The sequence below is a fragment of the Panthera uncia genome, assembly GCF_023721935.1.
Source record: "Panthera uncia isolate 11264 chromosome C1 unlocalized genomic scaffold, Puncia_PCG_1.0 HiC_scaffold_3, whole genome shotgun sequence".
Classification (NCBI taxonomy): domain Eukaryota; kingdom Metazoa; phylum Chordata; class Mammalia; order Carnivora; family Felidae; genus Panthera; species Panthera uncia.
Genome location: NW_026057584.1, coordinates 34,155,200 through 34,182,090, shown reverse-complemented (window position 1 = coordinate 34,182,090; position 26,891 = coordinate 34,155,200). Strand labels below are relative to the sequence as shown.

The following is a 26,891-nucleotide window of genomic DNA, read 5'->3' as shown; positions in this document are numbered from 1 at the left end:
TCTACCCAAAGAATACAAAAAGACTAATTCAAATGGATACATGCATCCTGATGTTTACAGCAACATTATTTATAATAGCCAAATTACGGTAACAGCCTGTGTCCATCAACTGATGAATGGATAAAGAAGATGCGGTATGTACACACGTACACACACACACACACACACACACACACACACACACACACTGGAATATTACTCAGCCATAAAAAAGAATGAAATCTTGCCATTTGCAACATGGATGGAACTACAAAGTATTATGCTAAGTGAAATAAGTCAGAGAAAGACAAATACTGTATGGTTTCATTCATATGTGGAATTTAATAAACAAAACAAACAAGCAAAGGAAAAAAGGGAGAGACAAACCAAGAAACAGACTCTTAACTACAGAGAACAAACTGATGGTTACCAGACCGGAGGTGGGTGGGGGGGATGTGTTAAATAGGTAATGGGAGTAAGGAGTACACTAGTGATGAGCATTGGGTGTTTTATGGAAATGCTGAATCCCTATATTATACACCTGAAACTAATATTACACTGTATGTTAACTGGAATATAAATAAAAACTTAATTCCCACCAACAGTGTAAAAGTGTTTCCTTTTCTCCGCATCCTCGCCAACATCTATTGTTTCCAGATTTGTTCATTTTAGCTATTCTGACAGGTGTGAGATGGTACTTCATTGTGGTTTTGATTTGTATTTCCCTGATGATGAGTGATGTTGAGCATCTTTTAATGTGTCTGTTAGCCATCTGGATGTCTTCTTTGGAAAAATGTCTATTCATGTCTTCTGGCCATTTCTTCACTGGATTATTTGTTTTCTGGGTGTTGAGTTTGGATAAGTTCTTTATAGATTTTAGATACTAACCCTTTATCTGATATGTCATTTGCAAATATCCTCTCCCAGTCCATTGGTTGCCTTTTAGTTTTGTTGTTTCCTTCGCTGTGCAGAAGCTTTTTATCTTGATGAGGTCCCAATAGCTCATTTTTTGCTTTTGTTTCCCTTGTCTCCAACAGGTGCAGTCACTCTGGAGAACAGTATGAAGGTTCCCCCAAAAGTTAAAAATATAACTACCTTACGACCCAGCAATTGCACTACTAGGTTATTTATACAAAGGATACAAAAATGATGATTTGAAGGGGCACATGCACCCTAATGTTTATAGCAGTGCTATCCCCAAAGCCAAATTATGTAAAGAGCCCAAATGTCCATTGACTGATGAATGGATAAAGAAAATATGGTTGGGGTACCTGGGTGGCTCAGTCAGTCAAGCCTCTGACTTCAACTCAGGTCATGACTCGTGGTCTGTGAGTCTGAGCCTCGCATCAGGCTCTGTGTTGACAGCTCAGAGCCTGGAGCCTGCTTCAGATTCTGTGTCTCCCTCTCTCTCTCTCTACCCACCCCCTCACTTGTGCTCTCTCTCTCCCTCAAAAACAAGTAAACATTAAAAAATTTTTTAAAGAAGATGTGGTATACATATATAATGGAATATTATTCAGTGATCAAAAAGAATGAAGTCTTGCCACTTGCAATAACATGGATGGAACTGGAGGCAATTATGATAAGTGAAAGAAGTCAGAGAATGACAAATATCAGAAAGATTACTCATATGTGGAATTTAAGAAACACAACAGATGAACACAGGGGAAAGGAAGGACAAATAAGATAAAAACAGAGAGGGAGGCAAACCATAATAGACTCTTAAATATAGAGAATGAACCGAGGGTTGCTGAAGGGGAGGTGGGCAGGGGGATGGGCCGAAGGGGTGAAGGGCATTAAGGAGGACACTTGTTGGGATGAGCACTGGGTGTTACATGAAAGTCATGAATCAATGGGTTCTACTCCTGAAACCAATACTACACTGTATGTTAACTAACTTGACTTAAAAAAATCAAAAACAAAAAAATAAAAAAACTTAAGACAGCAATCTGCAGTGGCCAGTGCAAAATGAAGTAAAATTCAAAAGTATTTCTTTAGGTATTTTGATTTCAATTCCAGCTGTCAAAAATTCATTTTCATATGCAAGATCAGTCTATTGTATGCAATTGAATTCTTCCCCATGTACCTTATTGTCCAAATTGCCATTCCTAAATCAATCACCACAAAGGAAAAGGAATGAAAATTGGATCAAACCAATAAAGATTTGCCCACTCCCATACCCTGAAACTGGGAGGAAGAAGAAAGCAAACTCTGAAATATATGACCATCAGGTATTTGAACAAAATCTTAATTAGGGGTTCTGCCAACAAAGAAGTGGGGGAGGGGATAATGATTCGTCAGTAGGCAAACAAAAACTTTCTTAAGTCTTTATGTTACATATAATCTTTACCAAGGTCTTTTAAATTATAATACTCCAGAGACCCAAATTTATAGATTATTAACCCGGCAATGTATTTTTAAAAATAGAATGGTAATGCAAATATAAGAATAAGCATGCTAGTGTATAATAGGCTATCTAGTGCAGGGTAAGCAAACTATTGCCTGAAAGATGAATCTGGCCTGCCCCTGAGATAAGAATAGTTTTTACATTTTTGGGACGCCTGGGTGGCTCAGTTGATTGGGCGACCGACTTCGGCTCAGGTCATGATCTCACAGTTTGTGAGTTTGAGCCCCATGTCGGGCTCTGTGCTGACAGCTCAGAGCCTGGAGCCTACTTCGGATTCTGTGTCTCCCCCTCTCTCTACCCCTCCCCTGCTCACACTCTGTGTCTGTCTCTCAATAATAAATAAACCTTAAAAAAATTTTTTTTAAAGAATAGTTTTTGCATTTTTAAATAGTTGAAAAAAATCAAAGTTAAAATGATTCAAAATGTGTGACAGTTATATGTAATTCAAATTTCAGTGTCATAAATGAAGTTTTACTGGAACACAGCCACACTCACTTATTGATAAGTGATTGGGCTTTCATGCCTCAGTGGGAGAGCTTAGTAATTGTGACAGAGACCTTATAAGTCACCCTTTACAGAAAAAGTTTGCCAACTCCCAATCTAGTAGTAAAATAATTCAGGTATTAAATAATCATCTGTCTAAATCAATGATTTCCTAGATCAACTTCTTAAACAGGGTTCCACCCTACATTTAGATACTTATAATTAGATCACTACTTCCTGAAGAATTTCAGTAAAGAATAGACTTTTATTTCCTACACTTACAAGTGTATTTAAAGTTATTTCAATATATAAGAAAGCATTTTTTAAAAAGTAGTAAGTTATAAATTTACATGTGAAGAAAGAAGTAGAGAGGAAAGGAAGATAAAAAAGGAAGAAAGAGAGGGAGCAGGAGGGAGATGAAAAAGGAGAGAATAGAAGCCAAGTGCCTCTCATACTGGGCCAAATTGGTTTTTAAACAGAACTATGGTTCTTAAACATATTTTAATCAAAGACCATTGTGAAAATCTAATGATAACCTTGGGACCTTCTGCCTGCCACTCTTACCTACTAGGTGGTTTACTCTTATTATAGCATTCTTACTTTTTCTGTTTTTTATATTTACATGTATCACATAGAAACACAGTCACAAAAAAACTGTGTATAAAGTTCAACTATGGACTCCAGATCTTTGCTCTGGAGGATTGCTTTTTAATTAGTTTTGGAGGTGGTGTTAATTGTTTAGCCTTAACTCTTCTATATAAGAATAAAGAATACCAAGTTGAATACAGAACTAAGTCCATCTTCAGAGTCGTGCAGGAAGAATCTAGACTTCCAGGGCAATCCAGGAACCTGCCTAACCAGAAGACTGTGTACCAGGTCAGAGATGATCTGGAAATGATATGTTCTTTCCGATGACTCTTTAGAGCTAAGTAAATAAACCCTCTGGATGTGCCCTAGTCTAGATCTGAGTGCCTCAGTAGGATTAGTTTGGAGTAGCAATGCTGAGCATAAAACAATGTATGCACCTTGGCATCAGACAAACCTGAATTTTTATCTTATTTACTGGTCTTCTGACCCTGAGCACATTATTCAACAGTTCCTCATTGTCAAGATGGGAGTAATAATTTACTCTTTATAGGGAGGGTCAGGTATGAGAACTACATAAAAAATAGAAATTCCTAGTTTGGTACCTGACATACAGTAGACACTAAAATGCTCATTCCCTTCAGCTTCCCCTTTTGTTTGGGCCTAAAGAAAAGATGATGTCTTCTGCCTAGTATTTCTTAAATTTCTGGCTCAACAGCCAACTCTGAGCTCAGAATAGCTACCCTGTTTAGACTACTCTATAGTCTAACGATTGAATAATCTTCATATATAAAGAGAAAAGGACTGAGCAATAAAGTGACGGGTGCCTTATAAAGCAGGACAACTGAAGAAGATTTTTACGGAAGTTCATTCCTTCAAGGATTCTGGGGAAGGGATGTTACAATAAAAGTCTTAACTATAACTAGTACCTTTATTCATAGCATAGAAGCTATATTGGTTTCCTACTGCTGCTGCAACAAATTACCAAAAATTTAGTGGCTTGAAACGACACCAGTTTGTTATCTTACAGTTCTGGACATCAAAGGATGAAGTGGTTTCAATGGGCCAAAACCAAGGTATTGGAAGGTCTGTGCTTCTTCTGAGGGCTCTAGGGAAGAATCCATTTCCTTGTCTTTTCTAGCTTCTAAGTCTGCATTCCTTGGCTCAGGACACTTTCCTCCACCTTCAGAGCCAGTAGTAGCAAAGCATCTTCAAATCTCTCTGCTTCTACTGCTACAAAACCTTCATCAAATCACTCTCTACCTCCCTTGTATAAATATGGACACCTATGATTACATTTAGGACCCAACTAGAAAATCCAGGATAACCTCCCCATCTCAAAATCTTTAATTTAGTCCCTTCTGCAAAATCCCTTATGCCATATAAGGTAATATTCACAGGTTCCAGAGTATTAGGATCTGGGTCTCTTTGACAGCCATTATCCAGCCTACTGACAGTGGTTAAGAACATGGATTCTGGACCTAGGCTGCTTATATTTGAACACCAGTTCCACCACTTACTAGTTGTATGACCTTGGACAAATTACTTCATCTCATTTTTTTCATCTAAAAATGGACCTAATAACAGGCTCTATTTATTTGGTGGCTATGGGGATTAAGTGAGTTAGGAGAGGATAGTATTAACACCCACCTCAGAGAATCGGTTGGGGGAATTACACAAGTTAATACATGTAATAGAACAATGCTTTAGAATAGAGTAAATTCTATGCAAATATTAGTTACTATTTCTATCATTACTAAATGGTATTACTTTAGTATCATTAATAATATTATTGTTATTGTGCCTTACACAAAGTTGGGAACAATGTAAACTGTACTTGTGACACTTTATGGCATTTTTCTCTTAACATAAGAAATCCCATTTACTGCCTGCCCTCTAACAAGTGATGTCAGTTTAGTGACATTTATCATTTTCCTTTCTAAGAAAGACTGCAGAATCAGAGTTCTAAATGTAGTAGAAACTGCTGGCAAACTCTGGCAAGCACAAACAACACATTTTCAGTGCCCTTCCTCGTTCGTACAACATATTCTTAGTATCTCCTTGAGCACCAACTATTTTTTATGCTCCATTTTTATTCACTCTTTTCAGGAACAACTTCAATGCTTTTCTCTGATCAACCAAACATGCATTATTTAACAAGAATCCAACCTTTATAAATCATGCACATCTAGGAGAAAATAAAGTAAAATAGCCAAGTGACTTACTTAAACAAGAATACGACTTAAGAAGAACAACCAAAACATGTCATTGATAGAGATATTATTGGAAGAACACATCATGGCTAATGACTTAGTTTAGCCTAGCCATGGAAACTAAATGGTCAACAGTCTGTGCCTAAATATAGGTTCTGTGCCTTAAAAAAAATCTTGCTACTTCCTTAAAACAGGATATGCTGGTCAAAATAGGCTTACAGAAAAGACTAAAACAATTCAGAGAAACCTCATCTCAACAAAAGCACAGAGCCTACAATTAAAGTAAACAAAAGATTTAACAAACACATAGGGGCTATTGGGTGGCTTAGTCAGTTAAGCATCCAACTCTTGAATTTGGCTCAGGTCATGATCTCAGGAACTGTGATATCAAGCCCTAAATCAGGCTCCATGCTGACAGTGAGGAGCCTGCATGGGATTCTTTCTCTCCCTTTCTCTCTGCTCCTTCCCACCCTCAAACTAAACATTAAAAAAAAAAAAAAAAGATTTAACAAATACTTAAATTAGAAATACACTTTAAAACTTTACTATACAAATAATACTTTGGGGATTAATTTAGAGTACATGTCGTCTGCTTATTTGCATGGAGAAATGGGAAGAGTGCCAATCACCATCAGCAGGAGCTCTTTTAGGCAGCAACAACCCTAATCCGGTCTAAAGATAACCTGTATAATTTAAAAAATAAAATAAATTTATTATATTTATACATTAAATAGATTTTTGATGCAGATATGCACTAATTTTAATGTTGTCCAGCTACATCAAAGGTAAGATTTACCAAAAAACCCATTAATTTTAAAACCTGGTATTAAACCACAAAAAAGACAGTATGATTGCTTTAGTATAACAGTTGAAAAAAGGGGTGGGGTGTCACCACCACAATCCAACCTGAAGAGTGAGTAGCAGACCTCACAAAGGCAGAGACCACACGTCAACATCACGTCTAGCTGGACTGATGTGCCCCGGTATATTACAATCGGCTATATTCAGCATAGCTATTCTACCAGCAGTTGTAAAGTTCACCCTCAGGAAACCGGAATTGTGCCCAGCAAATATTTTGTATCCCCCCTTTTTTGGTATCATCTCTTTTTTTTTGTATCCCCCCCCCCTTTTAGAGATCTTTCTTAGATTTAAAGATCAGTAGGATTTTCAGAATATGAAACATACAGAGGCAGCTCTACTTACAAACAGGTTGGATTCCAAAGGCTGTTAAATCCATTGGTTTAAAGTCCAAAACCATGAGTGAGATTCAGGTTTATGGGCTCTGCATTCCTTTCTACCTGATATGATACATTTTGGGCATTTTTAAAAAACTTCTCTGTTTTGTTTACAATAAATATTTGCTGAGGCAGACAAACCCCCGCCACAATCTCTACCAACAGCAGAAGGGAGGGAACTTCTGGCAGCTAAGGAATCCGCACCAGAGCTTCACCTGCAGATAAGGAAAAACCCATGGTGCCATCTGTGGTTTCTGATAAGTTTCCACAGAAGCACTTGCATTCGCCATGCTTAGCCTTTAAATTCTTAAATTCCTAACTTTAAATGAATTAATCTTTGAATAAATAACTAAAAAGGCATCCCACTTTAACAATCATCCTCTGCCAAAACAATTTCTAATTTTTTTTAATGTTTATTTTTAAAAGAGAGAGAGAGAGAGAGAGAGACAGAGCATGAGCAGGGGAGGGGCAGAGAGAGAGGGAGACACAGAATCCAAAGCAGGCTCCAGGCTCTGAGCTGTCAGCACAGAGCCCGATGCAGGGCTTGAACCCACAAACCATGAGGTCATGACATGAGCTAAAGTCAGATGCTTAACTGACTGAGCCACCCAGGCACCCCATTTCAAAAAAAAAAAATTTTTTTTTAATGCAAAACCATTTCAAACATTCACATTTCTTCATCTTTTGCTGTCAATAGCACAGGTCCATCTTTTTTCATGGAATTGTCTTTCAGAATCATTCTTATTGTCTAATCATATGTTTAATATGTGTAATTTTTGCACTTTCAATTTTTTTTACACCATTTCTACTTTTGTGTCCATCAATCTACCACTAGCACTGCTTTTAGGGACAAAATGGAGTTTGTATCTACTTTTGAGATACCTCAAAAGTATCTATATAAAACAAACATGCTAAAAATAACAATAATGGCTGAGTTGAAATGACCATCTGTTGGTGATCAGCAGAACTGAATCTGCTCTGGGGCATACTCTGTCTCTAGCCAGAAAGTTCTTGAATTATACATTTTAAACAGATGAGTTTGTGTCTAAAAAATGTAGAAGAAAGTAAATCTACCATGCAAGAACAGGGTTTTCTGTCCTGTACATTTAGACATGTAATTTGAGATGTTACTCATGCTTGGCATTTCATTTCAAGCCAAATATTAAAGGTCTGAAGGAAACTTGAGCCTGATATCTTGTTTGCAAAAGATAATGAATTTACATTCTTTGAAGTAAGCTAGCCCAAACTACTGAAGTGGAAAGGAATACTATTTCTCTGTACTTTCCTCAACAAATAGTGAATAGTGAATAATGAATAGTGAATGGGTAACTGCTCATAAGTATCTGTGATTCATCAAGGTCTTTAAATCACTAAGAGCTAAAACCACCACAGCAACACTGAAGGTTTCCTAGACAAGGAACCACTTGTGAGTCAATGATCAATTTTACAGAAGAGCAGCCACACTATACAACTGTGGTTGCACACTGCATACTTTACCTTTTATAAAGTTAGGCAAATGATCCAAAAGCAAAAAAATAGTAGGGGCTTTTTCAAGAAAGCAAGGTCTAGTCATTATCAGAGCCATTTTGTTTCATATTTCACATCTATATCCTCATCCTCATAGCTAATCACAATAGCTCATCAAAGTACAATGACAGTCATCAAAATATGAAACCAATCATGAGGAAAATGTTAAATCATGCTTCCAAACATACTCTTTAACAAGTCATAAAAACAGGATTTAAAAGAAAGCATTAAAAGATAATATTTTATGATGCTTAAATAATTAAAGTTTACCCATCTGGAAAATTCACACATCCAATGTGTTGGAGTACCAACTATGGCATCTAATAAATGTTATTGCTATCGTCAGATATTATTTTCAAATTCTGAGAAGTATAATATTAAACATGTTAGTAGACGTGTTTCCCTTTCCTAATTGGCCTTAGGATGAATTACATACGTTGGTATTCAAAAGTTAAACAGCACCTTTATATTTGTAACGGACTATGAAATAACATATACTACATAACCCATTTATTTTTATAGATTCTTATTAAAACTGAATCTATACTTAGATAACTTAATTCCTCTATGCCTCAGTTTCCTCATTTATAAAACTGGGACAATAACAGTACCTATCTTATTGAGTTGCTATGTGGATTAAATGAGTTAATATTTATTAAAGCATATGTTAACAAACTTGGGTTTGCAAGCATAATTGGTTCCAGAAACATGCTTGTAATCCAAAGCACTCAAAAATCAAAGTGAATTTCAAGAACCATTGGTTCAGTTGTGATCATGTGATGTTCAGCATCACATACTTCTCATATTGCAAGACATTGCTTGTTTATCAAGTTAAAATTTATTAGAAATGTTTGCTAGTCTTATGGAACATTAGTAGAACAAGTTACTCACAATCCAATGTTATATTGTACTTGATACACACTAAGAATTATTTATATGTTAAATATAATTTAGAAGTTAAATTGATGGGGAGGTAGAATTATAAAATACAAACAATACCATTTCATGATACCTGGTCATCTGGATGTAGAAGATATAGAATTCAGATCAATTCCTACCCTTCTACATTGTTGACAGCTCTATTCTCAAAAAGTACATGCTCTTATAAAAAGCATGGCTATATATCTCACCTGGAACTGCCACCTAGCAAAACTTCAGGAGTTCTAACAATTACTCTTACCTAAGGTAATCCTTTCTTGTTACTAACTACTAGTGTTAGGGAAACTCTTATAAAAATTTCCCTGAATAAAATGCTCATGGTGGGAATGCACGGTGGGAGTACAGCCATTCAAAGAAACCAACAGAAACTATGTAGTCAAATTAAATACATACATACTCTACCATCCAGCAATTTTGTTCCTGGTAATTACCTGCCTCAAAGAAATTCTCATATCAGCCTATAAAGAGACACATACAAGATTGTCTTCCATTTTGCTGTTAGTGAAAGTAAGGCGAAGGCCTACTCCATGGACAGTACATAGGTAAAATATGGGCGATACACACATGGAGCAACATAGCACTAGAAATATAGTGCCGAGTGAATAAAGCAAGCCCGGGGTGCCTGGGTTGCTCAGTCCATTAAGCGACCAACTCTTGGTTTCAGCTCAGGTCATAATCTCATGGTTCGTGAGATTGAGCCCCACATTGGGCTCTGTACTGACAATGCAGAGCCTGCTTTGGATTCTCTCTCTGTCTCTCTCTGCCCCTCTCCTGCTTGCATTCTCTCTCTAAAATATAAATTACATTTAAAAAAAAAAAAGCAAGAAACAAAATTAGAGATATACCATAATGACATTTACACAATAAATTAATTTTTTTCTGCATTAAACTTATAAACACATTAAAATGCTTGCCTGTGGGTTAGAAAGTGAGGGAAACTTGGAGCAAGGTAGTAGATAAAAGGGAAAAAATTTAAAACCCAAGGAAGCCCTACTGTTCTTTCAGAAGGCAGACTACTTCTCATATAATTATAATCATGTCTCTTCAAACTCTATCTGAAATCCTATGTCCTTTCAAGAGAGCACTATTTTCTCTGTCTGATCTGGCAAAGAGCTACACAATGTTAGACAATATATCCAATTCCAATATTGCAAAAGCTTTTTCAAGACAGGGTTTTCTTATAATTTCTAAGGTGTGGAGACTGAGTTTAGTATGAATTAGTTAAATATTTAAAAGTTTGGGACCCCTGGGTGGCTCCATTGGTTAAGTGTCTGACTCACAATTTCAGCTCAGGTCATGATCTCGTGGTTCATGGGATTGGGCCCTGCATCAGGCTCTGCACTGACAGTGTAGAGCCTGCTTGGGATTCTCTCCCTCTCTCTGCCCCTCCCCTGTTCGCTCTCTCTCTCTCTCTCTCTCTCTCTCAAAAATAAACTTATATTTAAAAAAATAATTATTTAAAAGTTTGATAAATGGAGAAAATAAGATTTACTAAAAGGGTTATTATTATCACATTACACCTAATAAGGTACACATTTCATCATCTTACCATATGATAGCAGAGCTCCTCTTAGGAAACAAATGGCTTTTGTTTGGGAAAAATACATGGAAAAGCCACTTGTGGAAGGTGAGGCCTTGCAACATCAAAAGAAAGGCTAAGATGCTCTACATAAGATTAGGGAAATAACTGTTTTTTCTTCCTCTGGAGAGGGAGACAGAAGCCAGATGGCAGTAGCTCAGAGGCCACAAGAACACCAGGAATTTGCAGATATCTTAGGGAGGGTTTTGCTTCCCCATAACATGAAATTGAAGGTTCAAGACAACTATCTAGCTTTTAAAGGGTCTGTCTGGACACTCAGCTGACATTTGGGTTATAGATACATTAAAATATTTGTTCACAACACAAGAAACAACAGGGGTTTGCAAGGGTGAGGAGAAAAGGGAAACCTCTTACACTCCTGGTGGGAATCTAAACTGGTGCAGCTACTCTGGTGAACAGTATGGAGGGTCCTCAAAAAGTTAAAAATAGAACTACCCTAGGATCCAGCAATTACATTAGGTATTTACCCAAAGGATACAAAAATACAGATTCAAAGGGGTACATGAACCCTGATGTTTACAGCAGCATAATCAACAATGGCCAAGCTATGGAGAGACCTCAAATGTCCATCGAATGATGAATTGCTAAAGAAGAGGTGGTGTGTGTGTGTGTGTGTGTGTGTGTATAATGGAACATTACTCAAACATCAAAAAAATGAAACCTTGCCATTTGCAACAATGTGGATGGAGCTAGAGTGTATTATGCTATAGTCAGAGAGGCAAATACCATAATTTTATTCATGTGTGGAATTTAAGAAACAAAACAGATGAACATATGGGAGGGGAGATAAAAAGAGAGAGGGAAACAAACCATGAGAGACTCTTAAAGACAGAGAACAAACTGAAGTTGATGGAGCAGGGTGGGTAGGGTATGGCAAGATGGGTGATGGATATTAAGGAGGACACTTGGTATGATGAGCACTGGGTGTTGTATGTAAGTGATGAATCACTGAATTTTACTCCTGAAACCAATATTGTACTGCATGTTAGCTAACTAGAATTTAAATAAAAATTTGAAAAAGAAAAAAAGGAAATACATGTTCCTGAAATAAACTTTTATAGCCCCCCAAAATAATAAATAAATTAAAATAAAATAAAATAAAATAAAATAAATAAAATAAAATAAAATATTTATTTACAAGAGCAGTTGGTGTCAAGAATTTATATTCTGGGATTTTAATAAAATCATCATACCTATAATATTTTAAAGTCTTTTTTTAACAGAAATTTGTGTCCTTTTGATTCAAATCATGATTCAAAATCATGATTTTTGATTCAAAAATGAGTAATGCAGAGTAAATGGCATAGAATTTGGGATTTCTGTTCTCTTAACCAAAAATGGGGGAAACACCTCGAGCAGAGACATTTTATACAACAGGTTCCAGATTCCATTGGTACTATACCACAAAAGTATATATACTATATTTCTAGAACCAAATACATCCTTACCCAACAAATCAGAAAGTATTTTCTTTCAATGTTGATTGGCAATATTTAAGCTATAGATTAAATCAAGAGATATCATTACCTGAAAACCTACAAACAGTTCACAGAAGATTAAGAAATGAACTGAACAGATGTAATCATGCTGGCAGACTTAAGAGTATTATTGTATAATCTGCTCTTCAGGACTTATCTTCAAAAAAAATAGCTAAGAAGACCCCTTAAACACCACTTTAGCATAGCAGTAAGGTAAATACAAATTTTAAAAACAGAATTAATTCAATAAGAGGTAGAAACCTGTGTCTTCATTTCTCTTTGTCTCCTCTAACAATCAAATGTAAACTTGCTCTTGGTGACTTAAGATGATCCTAAATCCTTCAGTTATTTTAAACTTATAATAAGGTAGCCGTTTCCAAAAGATGCCAAAAGAAAAAACTGTAGGTACTACAGTTCTTCAGATCAACAAAGTAATCAGTGGCACCAGGACATGCAATCTTATATGACCAGAACAGGGTGTAACTTAAAATGGGAGTGGTCAGAACAGAATATTATAAACATATTTATAAACATATATATTTCTAGAATGATTTCTAGAATTCTACATATCTAAGACATATAACTTTTTCAGTAATGTAATTCTGCTAAGCAAGGAGATGTTCAAATTACATTGTGGTTTAGATATTAGTCATTATTTTCCAAACCAGTTGCCACAATTAACTCTAGGACTTCAAAATAAGGTTATCTTTTGAGGGAGAACTGACACGCAATGGATGACTCTGGTTTGCCAATGAAGTTCAGGTAAATTTTTTGAGCTATGGCTATTATCTGCCACTCAGGAGACAATGAGATTCTGAGCCTGACAGGCACAGTAAGTAGGCAGCTGAGAAAATTTCAGAACCGTCTTTCGCTACATGCCTTACTAATAGCTAGTAGCCCCTGTTCTTTAGGATTTTATCAAGCCCCTCTCCTTTCTCTCCTAAGGAATCTCATCTACTTCAAAGGCCTTAATTTCTAATTATATTATAATTACTTCCCAAGTCTCTATCTTTAGCCCAAATTGGCATAGGACTTTAAACCACAACTCTAAACATCAACTTGTAATCAATACCATAAATTCATCACATTCCAAAATGAACTTATATCCTTCTCCCATGAAACCTGTTTTTTCCTGCTTTACTAATTAGTTAATATTATCAGTTTAACTGACCAGCAGAGCCAAAAATCTAAGAGTCATCTTTCTTCTTTTCAATTCTTTCTTTTCATGTAGTCACCTGTTCCTGTCTACTTATTCTCCAAGCCTGTTGCCATGGCCTTAGTTCAAGCCCTTCTCTCTCTCTGGCTACTGCAATAGCTTCCCACCTGGTCCTCCAGCCTCAGCCCCTTCTACTGTGAGCTAGTGTGGCCTACTGCTACTCAGCCCACCCCTCCCCATTCCCTAAGCAGATTGTTCCGTATGCTTCAGATGTCCTCCATGTCTAAAAGCACACAAAAACACAAAACTTGTGTTAACTTGGCTTCTCCTATAAATTTTCCTATAAGAGAAAAATACAGTTTGTAAACCAAAACATACAGTTCACTTGATAGTTCTACTGTACATTAATGGCAGACATTCTGGCTTGTTTATTCTTCTTGAGTGAGTTTGCTTAGTGTGTCTTTTCCTCCAGATCTATCAACTCAGAGTACACTGAGAAAACTTCAGTTTCTAGACTTGAACAATTGAATAGGAGACATCACTGCCCTGTGAGACTTTTCCTGAGCAGATACTATCTTCTTTTGACAGTGAAAACAAACCAACTTCTATGTTAAATTCATGAATTTGCTGTAGAAAATAACAAGTGAAACTAGCACTATAAAAGTTTTCTAAGATCAGCTGATAATATTAAACAATTCATAATAAAGACACAAGAACCTTCTGTGTTTCAAATGAGAAACACATGATAAAGAAATATATTCTCAATTTTGATCCACATTCAGTCTTTCCTAATAATAATAGATAATACTGATGGAGTACTTACTATGTGCTAAGCATTGGAATAAAGGCTTTATGCACATGATCCCTTTTAATCCTCAGAACCCCAAGATGTGAACATTATTATTGTCACCATTTCATAAGCAAGAAAACTGAAGCTTAGAGGTTAATTAACTTGCCCAAGCTAGGATAATGTCAGAATCAAACCCAAGACTATGTTTTCCAAAGCTGGGTCATCCAAACTCTTGAGCTCTACTATCAAGAGACTGGGAGTGTGGGGGACAGTGAGCATGTGTAGTTTGAGAAATTCTCCTTTTCCACTCCACTAAAATTAGTGGAATACAGACCAAAATAAATCCTTATTCCAATAAATTAAGTCTACCTATATCTTGATATCTTGCATATGCCAGGCATTCAATAAATATTTATTGAAATGAATGAATCAATCTCTAGTCAAGTTATATCCTTGCCTTCTGTAGTAGGGGCAAAAACAAAACTACATGAGAAACCTAAGACTGTCAGAGCATTTGAAAACTGACAGCTTTCTTAGTACAATTTACAAAGTCTATAAAGGTTTCTCATGAGTTTCAGTAAGAGATGTTAGCTATGGACAGGACTCTATCAATTAAGCCCACCAGTTACAGTGAAGTTGCAAAGTCCCTAGAGATGAGTTTGACAACACTGTGGCAAAACCCACAAAACCTTTAATAATGACCCTCTCCCCAAGCTTTCTTATTTTAAAAACATTGGTAGTAAAATATTTTTCCCCTAAAGTTAAGGCATGGTAATGAGAAAGTCCAACTGCTATGGGAGTGGGGGAAAAAAGTCCTTAGAACAGACTAAAAAGAATTTGATGACTCAGGGTCATTACTATGTCTAGCAATCACTATATTATAATATAATGACTACAGCTGTACCCTCCAGGATTATAAGCTTTTAAAAAGCTCTTTCTTCCTACAATAAATCGTCAGAAAATGCTAATTTTTTGGAGATTGTAAGTCCACTTCTCATTTTCTTTTCCCCCTCACTGTGAGGCTATTACACTTTGCCATTGCAGGGTGCCTCTCTGCTTTCTAACTGGCTGTTGGCTGAGAAACCAGACAACCAGGTTATTAGAGAACCCAGAAGGTGTCTCCTTGAGACTGAACCCTAGGACCTGTTTTTCTGCCCTTGGCTAGTTCCTCAATTACCTCTTTCTTTCATCCCTCCAGCACTGGGATTTAGTTGGCTTGTTTCTCTTCCTTTAGCACTATTGTCAAGTGCTTTTCTCATCTTGGTGTCCTTTTTTCTTTTCTATAGGCTGGCTATGAATACACTCTGTCCCTTCTTTATTGAACCCCAAGAAAAATATAGGTTCTTCTCTCTTTTGTGAGAATTTTACTGTTAATTGCTATTGAGAAATACATAGTGGATTACAAACATGGAAAAAATGGTTTAAGAATTCTTAAAATTTTCATGATTATTTTACTTTTTTTAAGAAAATTTTTTCTAATGTTTTTATTTATTTTTGAGACGAGAGAAACAGAGCATGAGTAGGGAAGGAGCAGAGAGAGAGGGAGACACAGAATCCAAAGCAGGCTGAGCTGTCAGCACAGAGCCCGATGCGGGGCTTGAACTCACGGACTGTGAGATCATGACCTGAGCCAAAGTTGGATGTCCAACCGACTGAGCCACCCAGGTGCCCCAATTATTATTCTACTCTTTAATCAGTATTTATTGACTGTTCTTCTTGGATGTTACCAGACTATGTGCTCACTATCTTCCTCACTATAACACTGTGAGCTTTTTGAATGACAGTATTTTATTTTTGTATGCCCCAAAGCTAAAAGCAACAGACACATAATAGGCTCACAATACATACCTAGCTATAAGCTTAAAGATTAAAAACATCAACACACTGAATTACAGAAGTAATTTAGCGAATAAAACTGATTAATACATTTCAGTCCAACGTCAATTAAATGAACTGCCTTGAAAAATTAAGCAAAGATTGAACATTTGAAAGAAAACACTATATTTGCTTTATGAAAAACTCTATATGAGGGGTGCTTGGGTGGCTCAGTAGGTTAAGAGACTATTGATTTCAGCTCAGATCATGATCTCAGTGTCATGTGATTGAGCCCCTGCTTCAGCTCCACACTGGGCTTGGAGCCTGCTTAAGATGCTCTCTCTCCCTCTTCCTCTGCCACTCCCCCTACTCCTCCCTCTCTCAAAAACAAAACAAGACAAAACAAAACAACAACAAAAAACACCTCTATATAAGAGTTTGCTGTTAAAAGGGTGATTTATCATTTTTATAGCAACAATGCAGTACCCACTTTTCTTGTAATAACGAAAAAGAACTAGTTGTCAGTTTCAAGGGAAGCTAAAATGGAATCTTTGGCTTCTTGCTTAGATTTATTATGTTTTCCACTAATAACATTTGCAGCTGTTTATGGATACATTTAAAATAAGCCCCACATCAAATGAAAATGATCAAATATCTTCTTAAACGCACAACTGCTAATCTAAGTCTTGTTTGTAGTCTTGAATTTGTGACTAAAAATAAAACAAAGGAAGTTAGTGGTTTAGCCTAGTACTAGCTAAAGAGCTAAAAATGATTGAAAAGAAAAATTTTTTAAGTTGTTATGTGCTTTAGAAACAGTAGTACCGTCTCAGAGACAGTTTAGTTGGTTTCTAGTCTCCATCTCTTCTTTTCTTCCTTCAGACAGAGAATGCTCTTTCTTAACCAACAAACTTGTCTTTGTTTTGATTTATATCACTGGCCTGAATAACCTCAAAGCACCAGACACAACATGCCTAGACTGAAAGCAGTAAGAGTAGAAAGCAGAGCTTTGGCACTTGGGACACCAAACATGCATTTACTTAAGTGATGAATTTTGGAGAAGTCCATTTTCTAAGTTGACATGCATTTTAAATATAAAGAAGTAGTTAAATTCTCCTGGAAAATTCACAAAACCACGTGGAATGGGGCTGCTGTAAATTTAGTCATCAACCATGGATCTCACATCATAGGCATGCCCTCCATTATCCTCTTAAATGTCCTTTTCTGAGACAGCTCCATACCACATCTTTGACATTCATCTCTGAACCCGTCTGTTCTCCATCCTTCTTACTTTTATTCCTGCCACCAATAAATCTATATCATCTATCGCTAGATTTCTCTCCAAACTCTGAGAATTAAACACAAGCATAACCTCAATCATCCACTTGCACACTTGTTAATCAGAGTATAAATTAGCAATTCTCTTAGAAGAACTGGGTGGCTGGAAGACAGAAGTGGGAGAGAAACTTATTTTACAATTACCTTACAATTTGTCTACCATATGTATATGCTCACCCAGGTATAAAATATTGAAACATATGTTACTTAAAAGTCTCTACTCCTGCCTTCTCTAAACTTTGCTCCACTAGTTATCCCTATTCAATAGCAACCTCCTCCTTGGTCAATTATCATGCTCAAAACCTTCCACTTTGTTCAAAACCTTTAAAAAAAAAAAAACAGATAAAATTTAAAATTTAAAATTTCTCTTCTTCAAGACTCTGGGTTCCCCTCTAGCTACTGCTCTCTGTTCTCAGTCAAGTTTCTTCAAAGAGTATTTACTCTCTTCCTTTTATTCACACCTCAACCCCACTATAATCTGATTTTTCCTGAAACTGCATTCTCTTCAGTTACCAATAGGCCCTGTTTACCCATCCAGTCATGATTTCTTAGTTATCTTAGTATCTCTTGTTCAGTAGTGTTGACCACTCCCTAAACTTTCCTATGACTTTCCTGAAGTCTACATCTTAAAATGAATGCACTTTCTCAAATCCCTTCATTGGATCACCCAGCTCCCTCCCCTTGATCCTTAAATGCTGGTGTTCCCCAAAGTTCCAAATGTGACTGCATTCTGTATTGCTGCTCTTGTTCATTTACCTTTGTGCAAACCAACCACTACCTCTGCAGTGTTAATAACTCCAAATCTGGCTCTTCAGACGAGACTTCCTCAGCTCCACTCAAATTTCTCACAGGCTGATTATATTCCCTTGAATTGATCCACTGAACAGTAGTAGATGCCTTCTTTCTCTCATCTTCCACATCCAATCCATTACCAAATCCTATACAGTCTAATACCAATATATGCCTCAAATTTGCCCACTTTTCTTCATCCCCTCTTCTGTTATCCTAATTCTACCCATCATTAGCTCTTAGTCTATGAACCAGCCTCTTATAACAGGATTCCATGCTCAACTTCTTGCTCTTTGTCTCTGTAAGGCAACAAGAAAAATGTGTTAAAAACTAAACTCCTTTGGGGTGCCTGGGTGGCTCAGTCAGTTAAGCATCTGACTTTAGCCCAGGTCATGATCTCACGGCTTGTGGGTTCGAGCCCTGTGCTGACAGCTCAGAGCCTGGACCTTGCTTTGGATTCTGTCTCTGTCTGTCTCAAATATAAATAAACATTAAAAAAAAAAAAAAAACCCACCCTAAACTCCTTTAAAAAAAAAACAAAACCTAGGATAAGATCCATACATCAAATCACAGTCTACAGGGTCTGGCCTAGTTTGGCCCCCTGACTACTTCTCTTCACTCATCTTGCACCACTCTCCTTGCTTATACTCAGCCACAGAGACACAACCTTGTCATTTTTTTTTTTTTTTTAATTTCCTCATCACATTCTCTCCTATCTCTGGGCCTTTGTAACTGTTCACTGTACCTGTAATACCCTTTCCTCTTATTGTTTATATGGTAACTACTTCTCACTCTTCCAGAAAAATCATCCTCAGGGAGAAGTTGCCAGTCTACCTCATCTAAAGTAGCCAGCCTCCCCTGCCATCTTTATTTTCTAATTCAGCATCTAATTTGTTTCTTTCACAACATATATTACAATTTACTTTCAGGAAGTAGTCTTCCAGGAAGGAAGGGGGAGGAGCTACCTTCTCCCTTTCTTCTCTCTTGATGATCAGAATGATTAGTAGATAATGGTAGGAGCTTAAGCAACTCAATACTAATTTGTAGTTGAAATGAACTATTAACTGAACTAGTGGGTGAATTCTTTCACCATGAACACACATATCAATTTTTTTGTTACACACATAGTGTAACACTCTTAAATTAGACCCTTAACTATTCCTTCCTTATTGTCAGAAAGCTTTCTAAAGAGAAAGAACTTGAAGTTTGGCAAACGCTAATGGATATAGACATGGATAAGCTTCAAAGACCTCAATGATCCTTACAACATGAATTAGTTCCACTTCTATACCACGAGTTAACTTTGTATGCTCATTTTCTAGCACAAATAAATCATAATCCAGGGTGTTTAAACAGGATATCCCAAGGTTATATGAATCAGTAACAAAGCCAGGAACATTACATATTAAGAAGCTAGTTATAGAAGAAATTTCAGTAAAATGACCCGAACTAACAACTGGTCAATCAGCTGCTTATTGGACAGTTTTCAACAAATGCCTCTTGAATTAAACTAAAAGACAAGAGAAAAAAAGTGGTATATGACAGCCTCTGACCTAAGGGAGTTTAAAGATCTAAAGAAATCTAAGATCTATCAGGGAGAGCTCTAATGAGCTCCATGATCTAGATTAAATCTAAGATTTCATGATCTAAGATAGCTAAGAAAAGAAGATAACACCACCAGATAATAAATATCTAATGAGTTTTAGAACAGAACTGTTCTACATATGAGTCAGTGGGGGGAAAGCTCTTTTTGGCTGAAGTGATCTGGTTTCACACAGGAGTAAGATTTAAGTAGGTTCCTCAAAGATGGAAGCATTTGAACGGTGAGAAGGGGAGTGTCCAGTGGGTAAAAGACAAAGAAAAAAAAAGAAGAAGAAGCCCCAAAGCAAACAGAAGACGGAGCCAGTTGGGCAGCAGTGTATAGACCAATTTAAGTAAGACTGATTATGGGGAAAGTACTTGGAACCTTAAATTTGGCAAGTTCAGATTAAGAAGTCTGAACTTGATCCTATAAGGAACAAATTTCTAAATGAAAGTGACGACTGAGGGGTGCTTGGTTGGCTCAGTCGGTACAGCATGCAACTCTTGATCTCAGAGTTGTGATTTTGAGCTCCATGCTGGGTGTAGAGATTACCGAAAAATAAAATCTTTAAAAAAAAAAAAATGACATTTAAGAAATCTGGAATCAGAATACAGAATAAATTTCAAGAATAGAAAAATTTGAGATAAAAATCATTTTAAATGTTATCAAATTATGCCTGGATTATTGTAATAAAGGCATAAATGAGGTGAATGGGAACAGTAAGAGGGATTTGTGAGACACTGAAGACAGGATTTAACTTATGAGTTGGGACTAGATGAGCTTTATCCTCTCCTAAAAAATAATTACATCTAGCATATACCTCAATCATTTGACTTCAAACCTCACAATTTTCATTGCCCCTCATTCCCTAAGAGCTCTCCTTCCCAGGCAGTTGGTGTCCCCCCAACCCCCAGACTGGATTCTCCACCAACATAATACAGCCCAGAGAAAACAAAGGATTCTCTTTACCAGCTCCCTAGACACACCAAGAAACCCTCAATCCTGTAACTTTGTTCATGCAATTTCTTCTACCTTTAATATCTCTTCTCCTTCTACATATTCAAAGTCTAGCCATTCTTCATACCCCAGTTCAAATGCCACTTTTTCCCAGTGCCAGTTTTCCCAGAAGCCTCAACTTGAAATAAGATTACTTCTGAATACTCTCCACTTTTCTCTAAAACATTTTAACCATATAATTATTCCTTATCTCCTCTGATAAACTATATACTTCCTACAGCACACATAACCCAATTTATTTTTTTTATTACTCCCTCCTTTCATAGGTACTTGAAGATCTTGATAAATAACATATGGTAACATGTAGTATAATGGCTAGGAGCACAGACTGTGAAGACAGGCTGAGTTTGATTCTAACACTTGCTATGTGATGATGGGTAAGTTACTCTTTTGTGCTTCAATATCTTTACGTATAAAACGGAGATAATAATGGTAGATATTTTATAAGGTCATCAGAGGAGTTGGCTTAAAACAGTGTAAGCCCCATAAAACTGTCTATTAAATGCAGTGGGCAAATACTGAACATTCTGTAGTATAAAGCTTTATATATTTACGGAAAGCAAAATGTCAAAAGTAAAGCTGGTCTCTAGATACAAATTCTTCCTAAATCCTCCCATGTTTGCCCTAAGGGTTAGCTGTGGCCTTTAAAATCTTCCTTAACAATAGTTCTGCTTTAGTTTGACACTTCAATACTGCAAGAAAATATTTAGTTCAGCTTCCACCTAATTGATCTCCTTGCTTCCAGTCTTATCCTCTTTAATCCATCCTCCACAAAGTTCAGAGTAGTCTTTCTAAAATGCAGATCTAATGTTTTTCCTCTGCTACAAACCCTCTCCATTCCATCCTCCTTAGGATAAAGTTCAGCTCCTTAGCATTTCATACAAAATCGTCTTAATATGGCCCCAGCCTAATCTCCAGCTTCATCTCTCAACACTTCTTACCATGAAATCTAATCACCTGGCACACCTCAAAGGCTTTTTGTGTCATTCCTTTTGCTAGAACATCCCTGCAGTAGTTTGCTAGGACTGCCATAACAAAATACCATAGACCGGGTAGCTTAAATGAGAGAAATTTATTTCCTCACAGTTCTGGAGGCTAGAAGTCGAATATCAAAGTATTGGCAGGCTTGCTTTCTCCTGACACTTGCAGATGCCTGCCTTGTGAATGTGTTCTCATATAATTTTTTTTCCTCTGTGCACACATCCTTGGTGTCTCTTTTTGTTTCCAAAGTTCTTCTTCTTATAGACACCAGTCAGAATGAAATATGACCCACCCTAAAGGCTCCATTTAACTCAATCACCTCCTTAAAGGCCCTATCTCCAAATACAGTCACATTCTGAGGTTTTGGAGGTTAAGACTTTAACATATAAATTTTGGTGGGGCACCATTCAGCCCACAACAACCCCTTCTCCTTTTCTTTGTCCAGGCTTATTCCCATTTGTTTTTCCAAGACTGGCCCAAGCCTTCCCACCTCAGGTAGATTTCACTCCCTTTCTCTCTGTTCCTATAGGACCTCTGCATGTTGCCTTCTGTATACTGCTATCCTATTAATACACTATCACAATTGTGTCTTTCCCTCTTCAGACTGTGTTTATTAAGAGCAGGGGCTAAATCCTTAGCACAGTGTCTGGCCCACTGAAGATATTTAATAAAGATTAGATTATTGAGAGAAAGTAGAAGAAAGAATAAGGACTTTGAAGAAAGGCAAGAGTGGGTTCAAATCTCAACTGAACCATTTATTCTTATATCTTTGGGCAAGTCACTAAATGCTGAACTTACATTCTATCTAAGGTAGTTGTACAGATAAATGATCTAATTGTAATAAAAACACCCAGTTGTGGGGTTGGTTCACAGAAGGTGCTCAGTAAATGTTAAAGATTTCTGAGCATGCCTGGGTTTGATATCCAGTTCTATCACTTAGTAGATGAATGGCCTTGGGTATGTTAACTTATCCTCTGCTTCAATTGCCTATCTACAAGAACACCGCATAATGCTATTGTGAGGATAATATAGGTAAAATGTTGACCGATATCTAACACACAGTATTATAAAAATGTTTCCTATTATTACATGAGCACTGCAGATCTGAAAAAACATGACTGGAAACCATGAATAATTTAGTCCCTTCATTCACTAAGTCATTTTAAATGTATTATTTTAATGCCTCAGATTTCTTAACTCAAGAGGATGGTAACTAAAGAGGGTAGAAAACTGGTACAGATGATATAAAGAGCTCAAAATAATAAAAAAAATACATATTACTATCTGTTTCATTTCTTATATTGATGTTTAACATTTTCGGTATTGATGTGAAATTTTTAGGAAACTAGTTTTTCTATTCTTTGTGGCTACTGATGTTAACGATGATTTTCAGTACAGAATAACGCTCTGGCTCATATTTTCAATTGTAGAATCACTAAACCTTTGAACTGGAAAAAACCTCTGAGATGAAAATCCAGTCTTATCATGCCTTACACAAGTAAACTGCACTAGATTTGGAATGGGCTTTTAGGGTCTTAATGAACACCTCTTCGGGGGACAGGAATGGTAAACAGAGAGAACACTTTGTTCAAAACTAGTAAAGCAGGGGTTCAGAACCTATTCTAGATATTCCAGGTATGTAAGGAACCAGTATTAGGAAATAATGCTGGAAAATAGTTTTTAATCATCCAACCTTTAAGGCGAGTAATTTCTGAAGTAGGTACAACTTACCTGACCTGTAACTTTGAAGCAAGGCAGATTCAGGTTTGAATCTTCGCTTGTTACATAAGCAAAATCTTTGAGCCTCAGAGTAGCACAGTAAGGTTATTATAGATTAAGTGAGTGAATGTATGTAGAACTTATGACTGGTGTGCCTGGCTGATTGAAAGGACAGCTGACTCAAACACAGGTTTTAACTGCAAGGGTCCACTTATATACAGATTTTTTTTTTTAATACAGCACAGTAAATGTATTTTCTTTTCCTTGTGATTTTTAAAAACATTTTCTTTTTGCTTTTTAATGTTTATATTTGAGAGAGAGAGAGAGAGAGAGGGAGTGCAAGCGCGCAGGCGGAGGAGGGGCAGAGAGAGGGAGACACGGAATCTGAAGCAGGCTCCAGGCTCTGAGCTGTCAGCACAGAACCCAACTCGGGGTCTAACCCACTAACCATGAGAGCATGACTTGAGCCGGATGCTCAACCAACTGGGCAACCCAGGCGCCCCAACATTTTCTTTTTTCTAGCTTACTTTATTGTAAGAATATAGCATGTAGGGGTGCCTGGGTGGCTCAGTCAGTTGAGCGTCCGACTTCGGCTCAGGTCATGATCTCACAGTCTGTGAGTTCGAGCCCCATATCGAGCTCTGTGCTGACAGCTCAGTGCCTAGAGCCTGCTTTGGATTCTGTGTCTCCTTCTCTCTCTGCCCCTTCCCTGCTCATGCTCTGTCTCTCTCTGTCTCAAAAATAAATAAAAACATTAAGAAAAAAAAAATTAAAAAAAAAAGAATACAGCATGTAATACATATAACACAAAACATGCTAATCAACTGTTTATGTTATGTTCTGGTCAACAGGCTGTTAGTAATTAGGTTTTCGGGGAGTCAAAAGTTATACCTGGATTTCTGACTGTGCAGGGGATAGGCACTCCTATCCTCCATGTTGTTCAAGGGTCAACTATACTCAAATGTTTGTTCTTTTTTATGGCTCCTTCAACAATGAATAAAAATCTGTAAAAAAAAAAGCAAAACACTGTCTTTCATACATGTGATTGCTGAATGTCTGAGACTTGTTGGACATTAATTTTAAAAATAGAAAGCTGGAAAAACTGCTGAGATGATAAAGTGTCTTTATCCCTGCCCTTTCTCACCACCAAATGTCCTTCACAATTTGTTCTGTTTGTTCTGAGGTGTCACGTCAAGGCTATTAACAGGCTATTTGGAGATCACTGTAACTCAGACTTCCAATTCTATGGCAAAGATTTGAAGGTCAGGACAATTTTTGCTGAAATATCTATTTTTTAAAAAAAACTGGAAGAGTCCATACCATTTTATTCCTATGATCCATTCTAGCTTGGTGAATTTCCAGTGAAAAGTTACTGCTTTTTTTTTCCCCCTCGGCTCAGAAACTGCAGGTTTTAATAAAAGGTTCGTGGGCAGTTAACTGAGATCACCATTATTATTATGACCCAGAACTCTTTTAACTGTTTAGATTATGCTGGTACTAAAAACGACATCTGCCAATATCTATTATCTATGCTTGAAACTAAAGCTAACCATTTCTTTTCAAAGATATGTGGTATCTGGCTCAAAATCAATCTGAAGAAAAGCCCAAATCAACACAGAAAAGAGCTCTTTGCAATATCCTCTCCTTTCGCTCACATCACAGATGGTGACCAAGGCTTAAGGTTTAACGTCCAGGCACTAAAGCCGCTCATCACTCAGGGATGGGGCTCCAGCTGGATGCTCTCCGACAGAGAATGATAGATGCTGCCAATCCTCAAGAGGTGCAGCTGGGGTGAACCCAGAGACCAGAGCCCAGCGCCCATCACTTCGCACCCACACTTAGGAAACAAACCACTTCCCACCGCGGGGCGGGGACCCGGCGAAGACCCAGGCCTCCGATATCCAGCCTCCTGTTCTGTCCGCGCGTGACCTCAGAGGACCGAGAGGAGCTCGGGGCTGGGAGGCTCCTGCGTTTTCAGGGGAAGTTGGCAAGGGCAAGTTCGAGTCATGCGCGGGAATGTTACTCACAGGAATACCCCGACGTCCTCCGTCCTCCGTCCTCCGCCTGCGCTCCCTCAGGGAAAGGATCTAAACCGGTAGCAGCCTGAGAGCTGCAGCCGAAGCGGCCGCCGCTGCCAGTAACCGCCCGGGCGTGGCAGAGACAGGCGAGCGACTTCACAACATCATCACTCGGCGACTTCGGTTTTGCAGCGACGCCCGGGTCCCTAACTGCCCCCACACAATTGGGGAAGAGCGAAGGAGACCCATTCTCCCAGCAGCCTCCACGGCCTCAGCGCACGACCTGTCGGGAATTGTGGTTTCGTGTCCGCCCGCCCTGCACCCTTCCAAGTTGTTGCGCTGCGGCCCCGCCCTCAAGCTACAAGACCCCGCCCCCTGGCTGCCCAGCCCTGGGGCGGGAGGCGGGGCCGCGACCCTGGGGCGAGTGCAGTCCGGGCGGACTGCCGGGGACTGGGGCAGAGTTCCAGGCCCGCAGCCCCAGTCCGGGTCGCGCCGTCTTGCTGCGCCCCGCCGCCCGCGCTGGGAGCGGGTCTTGTGCGCTCGCCGTGCCCCTCGGCCAGCTGGGCTCCCGGGGCCAGCAGGCCTCGCACCGCTGGCCGCCTGAGGAGAATCGCTGGTTGTGGTCGCCGCCAGGGTAATAAGGGGAGGCTGGGCCGGGGAGGGGAGGCTGTAAGGCCCGGTCGGGGACGTGAGGGAGCGCGGCTTGGTCCGCGCACGCCTTGGGAAGCCGGAGGCTAGAACTCGCCGCCCCGCTTCGAATCGAAGCCCGGGCAGCCGGCGGAGCCGTGGCAGGATCCGGCTTGCGCGAGCGGCCCCCGAGCCCCCGGCCGCCCGCTGGCGGAGGCACCTGCGTGCGGGGTAGGCGGTGCTTGCCGGATTTGGCCGCGCCAGGTGCGCAGTGCGCGAGCTGCGCGAAGTGCATTCTTCCAACCTCCGCCTCCGCCCCCGCCTCTCACCTTTGGCCGCGCTCAGGAGCCTGGAGGAGTTTCCAAAGTGTAGATACCCTTTGGCCCGGGTTTGTGCACCACCTTCTACGAGTTCTCTGTCAAGATCCCCAAAGCAGGACTCGGAAGGAACCTCTTGGAAAATTAAATGCTCAAGCTTCGTTTGGGTCTCAGAATTTAAATCCAACGTTGTATTTTTCCCTCGTCGGTTTGTTGTGTCAAATACCTTTTTCCTCAAAACTTGGTCAGGATTTGTGACACAGCGTCTCCCTGGTACAGAGTCTGTCTGGCGCACAGTA

The 26,891-nt window shown here is 38.5% G+C and overlaps 2 protein-coding genes across 9 annotated transcripts in view; one reads left to right on the top strand and one right to left on the bottom strand.

Moving 5' to 3' along the window:
- TRAK2 (trafficking kinesin protein 2) overlaps positions 1–25,847 on the bottom strand; it is a 66,339-nt gene extending 40,492 nt beyond the window's left edge. For 2 of the 7 annotated variants that reach the window (XM_049615193.1, XM_049615191.1), the window contains exon 1: positions 868–1,307. The gene's annotated coding sequence lies outside the window, so the exon portion shown is untranslated. Of the gene's footprint in view, positions 1–867; positions 1,313–6,870; positions 7,239–24,521; positions 25,631–25,657 lie in introns of those variants that run through there. The other 5 variants (XM_049615187.1, XM_049615188.1, XM_049615189.1 and 2 more) reach the window with 5 other exon arrangements.
- Positions 25,848–26,039: 192 nt separating this feature from the next.
- STRADB (STE20 related adaptor beta) overlaps positions 26,040–26,891 on the top strand; it is a 35,457-nt gene continuing 34,605 nt past the window's right edge. For both annotated transcript variants that reach the window (XM_049615196.1, XM_049615195.1), the window contains exon 1: positions 26,040–26,282. The gene's annotated coding sequence lies outside the window, so the exon portion shown is untranslated. The remainder of the gene's footprint in view (positions 26,283–26,891) is intronic.